The following is a 14,038-nucleotide window of genomic DNA, read 5'->3' as shown; positions in this document are numbered from 1 at the left end:
AGCTGTTACCCAGCCTAGTCCTTTTGGAGACACACTGGAAGTGTGCTCCCTTGGAGAGCAGTGGAATTATAGATGTTCAGCGAAAGAGCTGTCACAGTATTTGCTGAGGAATTTGGGAACAAGGCAATCCTGCTCTGGGAATTCTACCCACTCCACCGCCCCCAGCCAAGCAGTAAATAAATAATACAAAAGGAAGGGCTAGTCTCTCGTTTTTGTAAAAAGCACGGGAAAGGGGGGAAGGGAGTTGGGCATGAGCACAGAAGGGACAGGAGCAGCAGGGGAGTTTTCAGGGGCCAGCACCTGCACGCTGCCAGGGAACTGCACCTGGTGGCAGTGGCAGAACCACTTCTATCTGGGCAGCAAGGATGTATCAGAAGCAGGATTTCCACTAGAGTGGTACCAGGCAGTAAAGGTTGGGAAAACGTTCATTCATTGATTCCACAAATATTTATTGAAGAGCTACTGCTTGCCAGGCACTGTGCAAGATCCTTCTGTTGACTGGCAATGAGACAACAGAGCTGTTTGAGACCAAAACAAATAGAATGAAAAAAAAAGGAGCTGTCTCACTAAAATCAGCAGTACTTTGACCCCCCCAAAGCCCTTTTGGAAAATCTCACTTTACCAAGCTTCCTTCTTTGTAAGTGTTCTAACCATAGTCTTGATCCATTTATCCAACAAGTTGTCCTTTTCTTATTGGATTATCAGAGACCTTTATTTGAAGCGATGCTAATGTTTTATTGATTATATGGATTGAAAATATCCTCTCCTTGTCTGTTATTTGCCTTTTACATTTATTTATGGCAGAAGCAGGCATTCACTGTTTTATGATCTAATGACTTTATACATGTCTTTGTTACAGAGCTAACCTCCTTGCCCACAGCGTTTCTCCGTTAAGGCTACGGAAACAAAGCTAGACTTGGAACTGGGATATCTGGGTTATGACAAAAGTCTTCTAACATTAATAGTATGTGACTTCGGGTAAGTTTCTTAAGACTAACATTAAATCCTAAAACATCAGACACTCTGCTGGGTTTCTTATGTATGGTATCTGATTTAACCTTTACAACTATTTGCCTATTTTTCAGATGAAGAAATAGTCTCAGAGAAATAAAGTGACTTACCCAGTGATACATAGCTACTTAATGACATCCTTGGGAATCAAATTCAAGTATGACTCCTGAATCTATGTTGCTTTCTTCTCTTTTTTTTTTTTTTCTTTTTTTTGGTACGCGGGCCTCTCACTGTTGTAGCCTCTCCCATTGCGGAGCACAGGCTCCGCGACCATGGCTCACGGGCCCGCTCCGCAGCATGTGGGATCTTCCCGGACCGGGGCACGAACCCGCGTCCCCTGCATCGGCAGGCGGACTCTCAACCACTGCACCACCAGGGAAGCCCGCTTTCTTCTCTTAATGTGTGTTTCAGGATTCTCATGTGAAAAATCACGCACACTCAAAATAAAAGGAGTAAATGGAACTATGATCCCTAAATCCCTCACTGCTCTGAGATTCCATGATTCAAAGCATCTATTGGAAACCAATAACTATGAGACACTCTGGAAAGGGGCTACTGATTCTAAATCCGCTGGTCCTGTACAGGAAGAATTGACAGCAAATGACAATGGAGTGACTGATACCTTGATTTTAAAAACAATGCAACATTGACTTTGAACAGGATTACTCCATAAAGATAGAATACACTTTTTTTCTGACAAGCTTTGCAATTGCACTGAAAAGTACTTGACGTATAGCAGCTATATATTATTGAAAATCACTATTCACTAAGAACTTTACCTATACTGTCTCCTTTAATTTTCAAGAGAAACATGAGGTATTTTACTCTCCATTTTAAAGACAAGCAAACTGAGACATAGCGGGTTTATATGACCCCACAACTAGTAACACCCAAGCCTCTCTCCATACCACCACCCAACACCATGCAGTCCTGGACTTCCCCTTGTCAGAAATCTACAGCCAGTATCAAATCTCTGCCAAGTAAGGTTCTCTTCTTATAGCAACTTAGTCTTTTATGACATTGTCATCGTTGAAGAATCTCATTAGATCTTCAATATTAAGGGAGTCTTCTGAGTTAGCAAAGTGAAAGAAAGCATATCAGAGAGAATTATAGGTCTTTCACAGAATGAAAAGTCTATAAATAGATTTACTAAACACTTAAGGAAAACTTTTAAAGTATTTTTATTGCTGACTTTTCAAAAAGGAACCTATGTTGAAAATTTAAGGCTGACATTTACTTGTTGTGCAGCTAAAATTATCTTTTTCCTGTAAAGGGTCTGCTGAAAAATTTGTGTTTCCTACTTCTCTATTAAAGTTCCCAAACCTCACTTAATATGAATTCCTGTGAAAATTAGAGTTACACATTCCATAACATGGTGGCATTTAAAACTCCCTGATAAAGGATTTATCTCTCCTGGGGCTTGTGAGCTAATGAAATGTAGAGTGGCTATAGAAAGCTTCATGGAAAGTATCCATTCCAAGGAATAGAAGGTGAAGAGGAAAACAATGCATCAAGTTTGTGTGCAGTGTAAATTCCAGAAGAAATTCTAATTACAACTTCTAAAGTTAGGCTTGCAGTGTGCTTTCAGAGCCAGGAAGACTGTGGGTGTAATACGATGGCTAGCTTGTATTGTTTATACCCCTCATAATTTATTAGTGCATAGGAAGACTTACCTACACCAAGGTGACCAGATGATAGTCTAGGTAAGTACAATTGCTCTTGAACATCCCTCCAAATAAAGTCTAGATCAAAAAGTGTAGAAACCACTGTCCTGTGTTTTGCTGCTTATTGCTCAAGTGTATTTGGAACTTTCATTAAGCTATTTTGGAAACTGTCAGAGAATCATCCTGATTTTACCTTATGAACCACAGTCACAGAACTTCTGAGAAGCTTTTGATCCCCTATGACATTTGGTTTTGTGTTATTTTTCTAATTCTACCTTTTTAAAAAAAAAGGTCTGTTGTGGTTTTCTCAAATGCCAAAAGGAGGAAAAACACTTACGATGATGTTGCATAACATTTACCTTCTAAATACCAAGCTTAGCATATACACAGGGCGATAGGGCATCAAGTATCCTCCTATTATATGTGTGTGTGTGTTTTATATTCTTTTATAAAATGTCATGGGGTGATTTTAAATGCACATTCAAGTACTATTCCCCAAGAAAATGTAAAATTCTAAATATAGAAAAGTTGAGCCCTGAACAGAATTAATCTCCCTGAAATCAAATACCTTTATTTTTGATTTTACAACACAGTAATTTATTAAACATCTTCAGCTTATGTACCCTAAGGAGAAAATGAACTGTAAAAAACATCTGAAATTGATTTTTTTAACATCTTTATTGGAGTATAATTGCTTTACAATGGTGTGTTAGTTTCTGCTTTATAACAAAGTGAATCAGTTATACATATACACATGTTCCCATATCTCTTCCCTCTCGCGGCTCCCTCCCTCCCACCCACCCTTCCTATCCCACCCCTCTAGGTGGTCACAAAGCACAGAGCTGATCTCCCTGTGCTATGCGGCTGCTTCCCACTAGCTATCTATTCTACCTTTTAAAATACAAAAAGACTAACCCTCCGAGTCATCACTGACTCCTCTTTCTTCTCCATCATATCCAGTATCCACGCCATCACTGGATCAGGTTGATTTCACCTCAGAAATATCCAGTGGACACACTCTCTCTCTCTCTCTCTCTCTCTCTCTCTCTCATCTTTCATTAGGACTATTTCAACAGCTTCCTTACTAGTCTTCTAACCATCAGTTTCAACCACTTTAGTCCATTCTCTCTGTAGTACTACCAGAGTAGTCTTAAAACTGATGAATTTGTATCCCTGATTGATAACATTTCCTAGTTCCATATTGCCTATATGATTTTAAAAAATACAAAACTCTTAGTGCAGTGTCTCACAAAGTGTGATTCTCAGAACAACTGTATCAGAATCTTCTAAAGTCCTTACTGAAAAAAAAAAAAAAAAAAAAGCAAATCCCTGGCCCCAGCCCAAGACTACTAAATCAAAATCCTTGGGTCTGAGTTCAGCAATCTACATTTAAACTCAGAAGGAGTAAGTCTCCTGGAGAGAAGAGAAAGCATAAAATATTTTAGAAGTTTTGGAAAATTTCAGTATCTGGTAATATTATGAATGAGAACTCCTAAAAATCATGACTGAAAAATTCCTAAAAGTACTAGATAAAGGAATGAGGTAATATGTAAAATATTAAAGGAAATCCATCAAGTCTAGAAAAGAAAAGGATTAACATGGATCCAAAGATGTGAAACAGAGTAGGAAATTTGATCGCAAAGTTTCCATAAAGTCAGACACAAGTCTCGGGAAAAAGGGGAATTGAAAAAATATATATAGCAAACTCAGAAATAGATAGCAAAATTCCTTTTCTGTCTTAGCCTTGGTTCTGAGAAGAAAGAAATAAAATCATTTTCCCTGAGTATTCATAACCTCTACCTGGTTCCTTATGTGAGTTGATATCTTAAATTCACACTATTTACTTGGAGAAAAATATAAAGGCAAACTATTTTACTTTACAGTAGACCCAAATCTGCAGCATCCCCAAAGGCAAATCTCTTTCAGATAAACATGGAGTCAGTTTGAGCAACAAGGAAGTCACAAAAATAAATTTCCAAATATGAACTACCAATGAAAAGCTATAAAACACACATGGAGACAAAGAATTATGGTGAGAGTCATCATTTACAAAAAACCAGAACGCAGTTCAGAAAGACTTTAAACGTATGTGCTAAGACATATAGAATGTAAAATAAATGTTTACAAATATCAAAAGGATTACGGTCTATAAATATTATTTCTCACTAAAAGGAACAGTGGTTAGTTGGAGAATTGGCTGAGCCAGATCTGGAAAATAAAGTATAAATGTTGATCTTGGAACACCCTGTCCTATCAGAAAGCAATGAAGCTATCAAAGGGTAATCTAGCCATGTCAAAAAGACTCAGGGAGGGGCTTCCCTGGTGGCGCAGTGGTTGAGAATCCGCCTGCCGATGCAGGGGACACGGGTTCGTGCCCCGGTCCGGGAAGATCCCACATACCGCGGAGCGGCTGGGCCCGTGAGCCGTGGCCGCTGAGCTTGCGCGTCCGGAGCCTGTGCTCCGCAACGGGAGAGGCCACAACAGTAAGGCCCGCATACCACAAAAAAAAAAAAAAAAAAAAGACTCAGGGAACAACTGAAGAGGCCCCAACAGAAGAGGCACACAACTGGCCAGCAACTCCCAAATTTATATCACCAGCTCCAAGTGCTCTCTTAAACTTCAGACTCATATAGAAAACGATCTATTCGGTATATCCACTTGAAAAATCTCATGCACATCTCAAACTTAGCATGTCTAAAATGAACTCTTGAATCTTTCCTCCAAATCTGTCTCATCCACAGTCATCCCTACAAAAATTATTGCATAAAACCTTCACATTACTCAAGCCAAAAACCTTGGAGTTACCTTGACTTTTCCCTTCTCATTGCTTATGCCAATTCTTTTTTTTTTAATAAGTTATTCACAAAAACCAGAATCAACTGACGACTCACCACTTATGCTGCTACAGTGAACCAAGCCACTATCATCTCCTACCAGGATTATAGCAACCCTTGTCCATTGTAATCTATTAAGCCCAATATCAAACAAAATAAAAGCCAATGTTTTTACAATGGCCTATAAGATCTTACCCATTCTCATCCCTCTTGCCTTTCTGGTTTATTCTACTTCCCTTTCCTTCATTTACTCTGCTCCAGCCATGTTGGCCCCCTCACTTTTCCATGAACACACCTTAGGGCCTTTGAACTATTTCCTTAGCCAGGAATCTTATTCCCCCAGTTATCCCCTGGTTAATGTGCTACCTCTTTCAAGTCTTTGTTTAAAAGTCAGTGAGGCCTACTGGCACCCCCTCCAACTTCTAATCTTTATGTTCTATTTTTTTCTCATAATACTTATTATCTTCAAACATACTGTAATTTACTTTGTGTGTTATTGTTTTATATAAATTTATTTATTTATATTTATTTATTTTTGGCTGTGTTGGGTCTTCCTTGCTGCTCACGGGCTTTCTCTAATTGCGGCGAGAGGGAGCTACTCTTCTTTGAGGTGCGCGGGCTTCTCATTGTGGTGGCTTCTCTTGTTGCAGAGCATGGGCTCTAGGCAAATGGGCTTCAGTAGTTGCAGCATGCAGGCTAAGTAGCTGTGGCTTCCAGGCTCTAGAGCACAGGCTCAGTAGTTGTGGCGCACGGGCTTAGTTGCTCCACGGCATGTGGGATCTTCCTGGACCAGGGCTCGAACCCATGTCCCCTGCATTGGCAGGCAGATTCTCAACCTCTGAGCTACCAGGGAAGCCCTGTGTACTGTTTATTGTCTGTCTTCCTCTATTGAAGAAATTCAATAAAGCCAGGGATTTTGTTTTGTTTTGTTTTCCAAAGTACTCCAGTATTTAGTAAATGTTTATTGAATTAATCAGTGAATCAATCAACATATAAATAAGAGCTTCTATTCATCAAAAAACATCATAAAAGGTAAAAAATTGGCCACAAAATATGAGAAAATATTTACAACACAAGTAATTAAGGAAGAATTAATATCATAAATAATATTTTAAAATAAATACTATGAATAAATAAGAAAAAGACAAATATCCTAATAGGAAAATTTGTACAAAAAAAAAGAATAGGCATTTTCTAAACAAGAAATATGAATGTCAATGAATAATGAAAAGGTGTTTAGCCTCATTAGTGATCAAGGAAACGCAAATTAAAGCCATAATAAGATATTACATATCTACCAATTGGTAAAAGTAAAGTTTTCTGGCATTAACACAAGACACCCTTATTTCCTTTCTCATTTAGGAAATTCCAAAGTTTTAGGAGCTGTGTGCCAGAAATGGGGATGAAAACCAAATATATATCTCTTATTATAAATCCCAGTATCACAGGTGTTTGTACTATTTGTTATGCTTTAGAATTTACATTGCATATATTTATTTTAAATTAAATATATATATATAATTACTTAGTATTGATTAAAAGTGAATAATAGATCAGAAGTTTGCCCAGAAAAGAAACCATCTCCTTGAAGCTAATAATGCTTTGTTAATTCAGGTTCTGTGCTGAAAATTGCTTTACTCTCTGTTGATAACAAAGCTGTCTGATGCGGAATATTTAAGACCCAATGATCTACATGAAAAGAAACCTTAGTTAAGGCAAATATTTAGAGTGAGATTAAATTCAAGCATGTTTATCATAGGTTATAGATATTTTCTGTTGCATTTTACTGATAGTCAAAATAAAAGATGATTCCCTAGATATCAAAGTGTGTTTAGACAAAGGCTGTATTTACCCATCTGGTACGTAAACTTTAACCCCAAGGCTTGTGCTATCATCAAAAATGTGTAAATATATTTTAGAGAATTGCGTGAGTCATAAGGCATGTTTATTATAAGAAAGCACTGTTAGTTTATGAAATATCCTGGTTACTTACTTTGTCAATTATCTCACCATTTTTTTCTCTCCTTTTCTGGACAGAAAAAAATCATAATTCAGTGGACTAATCATCAAATAGAATTGACTCTGGCTATTTCTAATTCAACCAAAATACAAAATTATGTTTTCTCCACATTTGAGGTGACCTTTAAATATATTTAGTTTGATAATGATTGCTTTAGCGTAAGAAACAAGATTCTTCTTGTTCTGAACCCTATCACCCGCACTATATGCCTTCATGCACCCTTAATTCTAATTTATGATTTCTGTTACAGAGCCCCTGTCTCTGGGCCCAAAGGCATCCATCACCCCCAACTCAGCATATGAAGCTCTTTACCATTCACCCTCTGTCTTTACTTACCAATCCCTGACTCAATCCACACATTTAACTTTCACTGTTTCTCAAATCTAACAAGTCTGCTATAGCCTGAATGTTTGCATGCCCCCAAATTTATGTGTTGAATCTAGTCCCCAGTGGAATGATGTTTGGAGATGGGGACTTTGGGAGGTTATTAAATCATGACGACAAAGCCCCCATGAATGGAATTAGTGCCCTTATAAAAAAGTTCTAGGGCTTCCCTGGTGGCGCAGTGGTTGAGAATCCGCCTGCCGATGCAGGGGACACGGGTTCGTGCCCCGGTCCGGGAAGATCCCACATGCTGCAGAGCGGCTAGGCCTGTGAGCCATGGCCGCTGAGCCTGCGCGTCCGGAGCCTGTGCTCTGCAACGGGAGAGGCCACAGCAGTGAAAGGCCCGCATACCGCAAAAAAAAAAAAAAAAAAAAAAAAAAAGTTCTAGAGAGCTTTCTTGCACCTTCCATCATGTGAGGACACAGAGAGAAGATGACCATCTATGAACCAGAAAGTGGGACTTCATCAGACACTGAATCTGCTGGTACCCTGTTCCTGGGCTTCCCAGCCTCCAGAATTGTGAGAAATAAATGTATGTTGTTTATAAACCACTCAGTCTGTGGTATTTTGTTATAGAAGCCTGAAGGGACTAAAATACAGTTCATTCATATAAGCAGAATTTTGCACACTTGATCCTTCTGACTGAAAAGCCCTACTCATCTCTGAAGACTCTTCTCAAATCACACACCTTCCAGGAAGCCTTCCTACTCCTTTACCTAACAAAGCAAGTTGTTCTTTTCTTTAAGTCTTCATTGCATTTTGTGCAAGCTTTGATTAACAGTGTAAGTATTTGCTTAAATATCTAACTCTCCGAGTGCCCTGAGAGAATACTGTCTTTAAATCCAGGCAAGCAGAGCCCCTGCCTTGGCCCTGCACCACTGCAGGACTCTTCTGTTTTACAATACCTTCTTGGAAACCTCCTAAATCTTTCTCCAGTGCATGGGATTAGGCAGAAGGGGCAATGCTCTGACATCCTGAGCCCAGAGCTGAACTCACCTGGGCTGGGTCCTATCACCCATTTGGAGGACCTTCTGATTTCTAAATGCCAGCATGACATTGATCAGATGCCCCAAGATTTGAACTTTCCAATCTTGGTTCTTTCATTAATTTGCTCTAATGATGACTTCAGATAAATTAAAATGGACTTCAATCTCTTAATCGTGAAATTAGAGGATTGAACCCTAGATAATATTTGAGATATATTTCAGATAAAAGAATTCATGAACTTCCATTCATCTATCTAGTCTTATTACTTTAATTGATTGAATATGTAATTATCATAAGGAATGAACACTCACCGTACCCTTAGTTGCATCAATAAATACTAAGAGCTGGAAAATGAAATATTTGCCATAATATTTAAATTAATAATAAAACAAAAATACATGGTATATTGTATTTGGGGGCATATATTCTCAATGATCCATCTCCTAGGATACTTCCCTTTGATTTTCTAAAGTATATTTTTTAGTGATTTTGAAAGGGAGTAGAATATGCCACTCCAAAATATGCTACTTTGTCATGTGGATTACTTTGAGCTGAAGGCAATCAAGACCCAGCCAACTCAGGAAAAAATTTTATCTCTCCCTTAACCACCTAAAAGAATTTAGATAGGTGGCCTGTAATAGAAAAAGAACTATTACCAGAGGTAAGTTTTTACCTGAAAGACTTATCTGAATGGCAGGGCAAACTTCTAATTACCAAACACCAACTCTTCTGATTGTCCTGCGATTCCCCTTCTCCCCTTTGAAGCCCCAGGCCACAATCTCCTTCCTTAGCTCAGGATGGCATAGAAGATTCAATTACCCAAATTATCCCTGAGTCTAGTATCTTTGCAACTTCCATACAAATTAAGTTAAATTTGTTTTTTCTCCTTAATATGTCTTGCGTCAATTTAATTATTAGATCAGGCAAGGAACATAGAAGAAAAGAAGGAAAAATATTTCTACCCCTATAATTTATTATTAACCATTTGGAGAATTTAATTTCACTTTAAGATTAATAAATTTGGGCATGCAGTTTTAATAATCATCTATTTTTTCTTTTATGAGAATTCTAAAATCTAGTATTTAAATAGACATAAGTACATATTAAGTATAATAAAAAAGAAAAATAACAATCCTGAAATTTGTTATGACAGAAAAAGCACTACAATGACAACAAATAGTTGACACGTGTTAAACACATTGACAGAAACAGCAGCTAAAAGATAACATAAAACAATCCAAATTTTCAGCACTAAGCATGCTATGTTTTATTTGATTAATTTCAATAATTTTGCAGTTAGTACTTGTAACATAATTTCGGTATCTGTATGCAGTAATTTAAAAGAAAAGTGGATTTCAGAAAGAAAATGAAAAAAGTACAAATAAGCTAAAAGAATACAAGGGCAAAGGAACTAAAAAATAAACATGAGAAAAAGGAGTATGAAGATTCACCACACAATCCCTATGTGTATCGTTTTCAATGTACAAACAAGTTCATTCTTCATAACATTCAAGTTAAGTTGGCAAACTCAAAGCATGATTTTTTTTATTAGGTACTTGACAGAATAATTTTTTTAAAGATTAAACAGTATCATTTAAATGCAGTATTTAATAATGACTATTGTATATATGTATATAATTCAAGTTATATTAAAGTTAATTTTAAATATTTTGTGTAATAAGAAAGAAAACCAGTAGCTCTGAGAAAATAAAATTGGTCTCTGGCTATGAGTTAGTAAATGACAATAAAGGAGTTAGTAAAATTCCTCTGCCTTCCATGCATGTTGCCAAGCTGGCAGAATCGTTTACCTTTACCAGGGGGTGTCTCTTAACTCTCAAAGTTCTGTTGACATTCACACTGGCCCTTATTGTGCATTGGTGGTATCTTACAACTATGAGCTACTGTAAAAACAATGAAGACTGCTTACTTCTAGAGCAGTTGAAACATTCCATACAGGGTGAAGTTGAGAGATCCTAATGTTTAAGCTTCATTAGCTTCAGAGAGAAAGTCACTTCTGATTGGTTGGTACAAAATATGTCTCCCCTGCTTAATTATGCACCTAGAGCTGTGGTCATTTTTTATTTTCAGGAACTTTTATCTTCAACAATTAACAATTCTACTTTGTCAACTCATTTGGATGTTGTTCTTCAAAATCAGGCCCTTATTTTGAATACACATATTTATATATAGAGAGAGAAAGACATAGAGAATTCAAGATATATTTTGTATTTATATGTATTATCTATATTAGCTTTATATATGTATGATCATATATATCTGTGCATATATATGTATATGTATGTGTGTGTATACGTAGATAGATAGATAGATAGATAAAATCTTTAGAGCATTGATTTTTAGAGTCAATGCACTCAGGGTGTCTTTTATATATAGATTATCATTGGCACTTCTCAGATAGACACTCAGTAATACCAAAAAATTAACTCCCTCATCTTTCTTGTAAGACATGGCACAGATATAAAAACAAAAAGGTATGTTAAGAATATTTGGCATGATTAGTATGCCCCCAATTTTTTCAGCATTGCTCAACAGTATTATAAAATCTGCCCTATTTTTCAGGTCTTCAACGTAAGAAAGCGCTAAAAACAAAAAGGCAGTCAGTTTTATTTTTCCCCCTGGGGGCCCCTGATCTTATTTGCATTTTTTAAATGTTTACATGAAAAATTTTTAGTAATTATATGTATGTTTTCAGCATGCGAAAGAGCTGACATAATGACTATCAGCAAAACACTTCTAAATGACCTCGTCCCATGGTTGGAATACTTATGATGAAAAGTTATTGGGGTACATAGCTTAGAAGACAGATTGTAAAGGATGTGTGTAAAGCCCTATAAACTCATCAGTGACTTCATTCCCTGTACTAGAATATTAAAATGAATCCTGAAAACATAAACTGACCAAAGTTTGTGCAGAAACAGAACTGAAGTGATCCAATGCACTGCCCCAAGTTCTTAAGAACATGAGATCTATAGTAAACAGAAGACTAGGAACTTCACACATAAAATCTTTTCTTTTCTTTTCTTTTTTTTTTTTTTTAAGGTACGCCGGCCTCTCACTGTTGCGGCCTCTCCCGTTGCGGAGCACAGGCTCCGGACGTGCAGGTGCAACGGCCATGGCTCACCGGGCCCAGCCGCTCCGCGGCATGTGGGATCTTCCCGGACCGGGGCACGGACCCGTGTCCCCTGCACCGGCAGGCGGACTCTCAACCACTGCACCACCAGGGAAGCCCTATAATACTTGAATTTTTAAAGACTTCGGAATGCTTTAGCTAGCAAGGATCCACAGATAAAGTTCCAGCCTCTATGGGAAATGCCTGAGCCAAAATGATTTCAGAGTATAGCTTATCCATTCTACGGAGTTACCTGCTCAATAGGAGAGATGAAGAACCCAACCAACCTTTTAAAACAAAGGAGTAACGTCAGGACTGCTTCTCTAAACGTGGTCTGCACTGAGAGAGTGACTTGGAGTTTCACTTTAGGCATCAAAGGGGTATATGTTCACTCCTTGAAAGGAACCCTCCAACTGTATTCCTGTCCATTTAAAATGTATCCATGATTTACTAAGCCCCATACGAAAGGAATTTGGCAAGTCACACAACTTTGGGGATAAGAACCTATTTATATCAGCTTGCAGGGATTTAAGAAATACAAAATAAAATAAACAGGATAGTGTTGATTTACATGTAGAAGTAATGCTTATGAAATGTTAAGCAGTGTGTAGCCCTAAGAGGATGTATCACAACTTTCCCACTGGGATGCTATGTATTGCACTGCATTAAGATGTTTAAGGGAGACTTCACAGATCCACATTTAAGATGGAATGTTGATCACAGTCAACAAAGAAAAATTGTAAATGTAAAACATTAGATGTCTCAGGATTCCCTTTGTAAAAATTCTCTGTGCCTTTTCTTTTTCCACATTTTAAGTTGTAATTTTCTTAGGCCACCTCTTTCTTTCCCCTGTGACGCTAAGTAATGATATTACAGTGCTAAGATTTGAAATTTCATGTGCTCCTAAATGCTGGTGAAAGAAATCTCAAAAATATAAGACAGAGAAAATGTTTCTCTCTCCCTACTGGTGCAGAAAAAATATTATTCTGCCTCATACAGCTAATTCTGATAGAATGGTCAATGAAGAACATCTACAAGTATAAGATCGATACATCTTACACTTTGATAGATGTATCGATCCTATATATCTATCAAATATGTGTGAAAAAGTGTAATCTATTCTATGTTAGGTTATTGAAACTGTCCTTAGAAGTGTTATTTGTACAAAGGAGTCATTTGGGATACTTGGACTTTAAAGCTTATTGTTCTGCCCTGAGAAATATAACCTGTTAGCCTTCCAAGTTTGCGATTCTGATTGTGAGTATTTCAATGATTATTTGCCCTGGTCATAATATTCAAATTGGCATCCTTATAAATAGTTGTGAGGTTTCTATTTTAACAGTGCTCCAGAAGAGCACTTTTGGAATTCCCTTGCTTCTCCATTTATACATAAATGTCCCAATAACACCGTGAAAATACTGAATTCTTCATTCAAAGGGTTCAAGACTCTTTGTCTCATCAATTAAATCTAGTATATCCTGGGGCATTCTGAATCACAGTAACAAACATAAAAATCCTGAGACCATATAATTTTTAAAATGCAGAGGGAGGATAATCATTTTTAGCTAAAAATATATTTAGGGAGGACATACTTAGCATCTTTCTTGTAGCCTGAAATTTGACCAAAAAAACAGTATACCTTGAACTTCTCTTTTCCTTTTAACTTGAATTTCCAGCAAGTATTTGCAAAACCATGTTCAAATATAGCATGACAGTCCCTCATGGGAATCTCCTGATTTACAGATGAGCAAATTAGAGAGCAATGGGGTTAAGTAAGAATGTCAGAATCACACATAAAGGAGGAAAAGAGTAAGACATTAAGCTGCTAAGTACTAATTTTTGGGTGTGTGACCCAGCAGCTGCTTCTGAAGGAATACAATTAATTCCATATGAGATTTTATCTAGTTATTAATGCCTCAATTCTAGTGCTAGGGGAAAAAATTCTGAACTGTTTCTGAAATGTTACAGAAATAGACATTGTTAAATGGAAGAGAAATACTTTGCTGTA

This window comes from Kogia breviceps, chromosome 11, assembly GCF_026419965.1.
Source record: "Kogia breviceps isolate mKogBre1 chromosome 11, mKogBre1 haplotype 1, whole genome shotgun sequence".
In the NCBI taxonomy this organism is placed as follows: Eukaryota; Metazoa; Chordata; class Mammalia; order Artiodactyla; family Physeteridae; genus Kogia; species Kogia breviceps.
The sequence above is the reverse complement of the archived record's forward strand: the minus strand, read 5'-3'. Positions refer to the sequence as shown.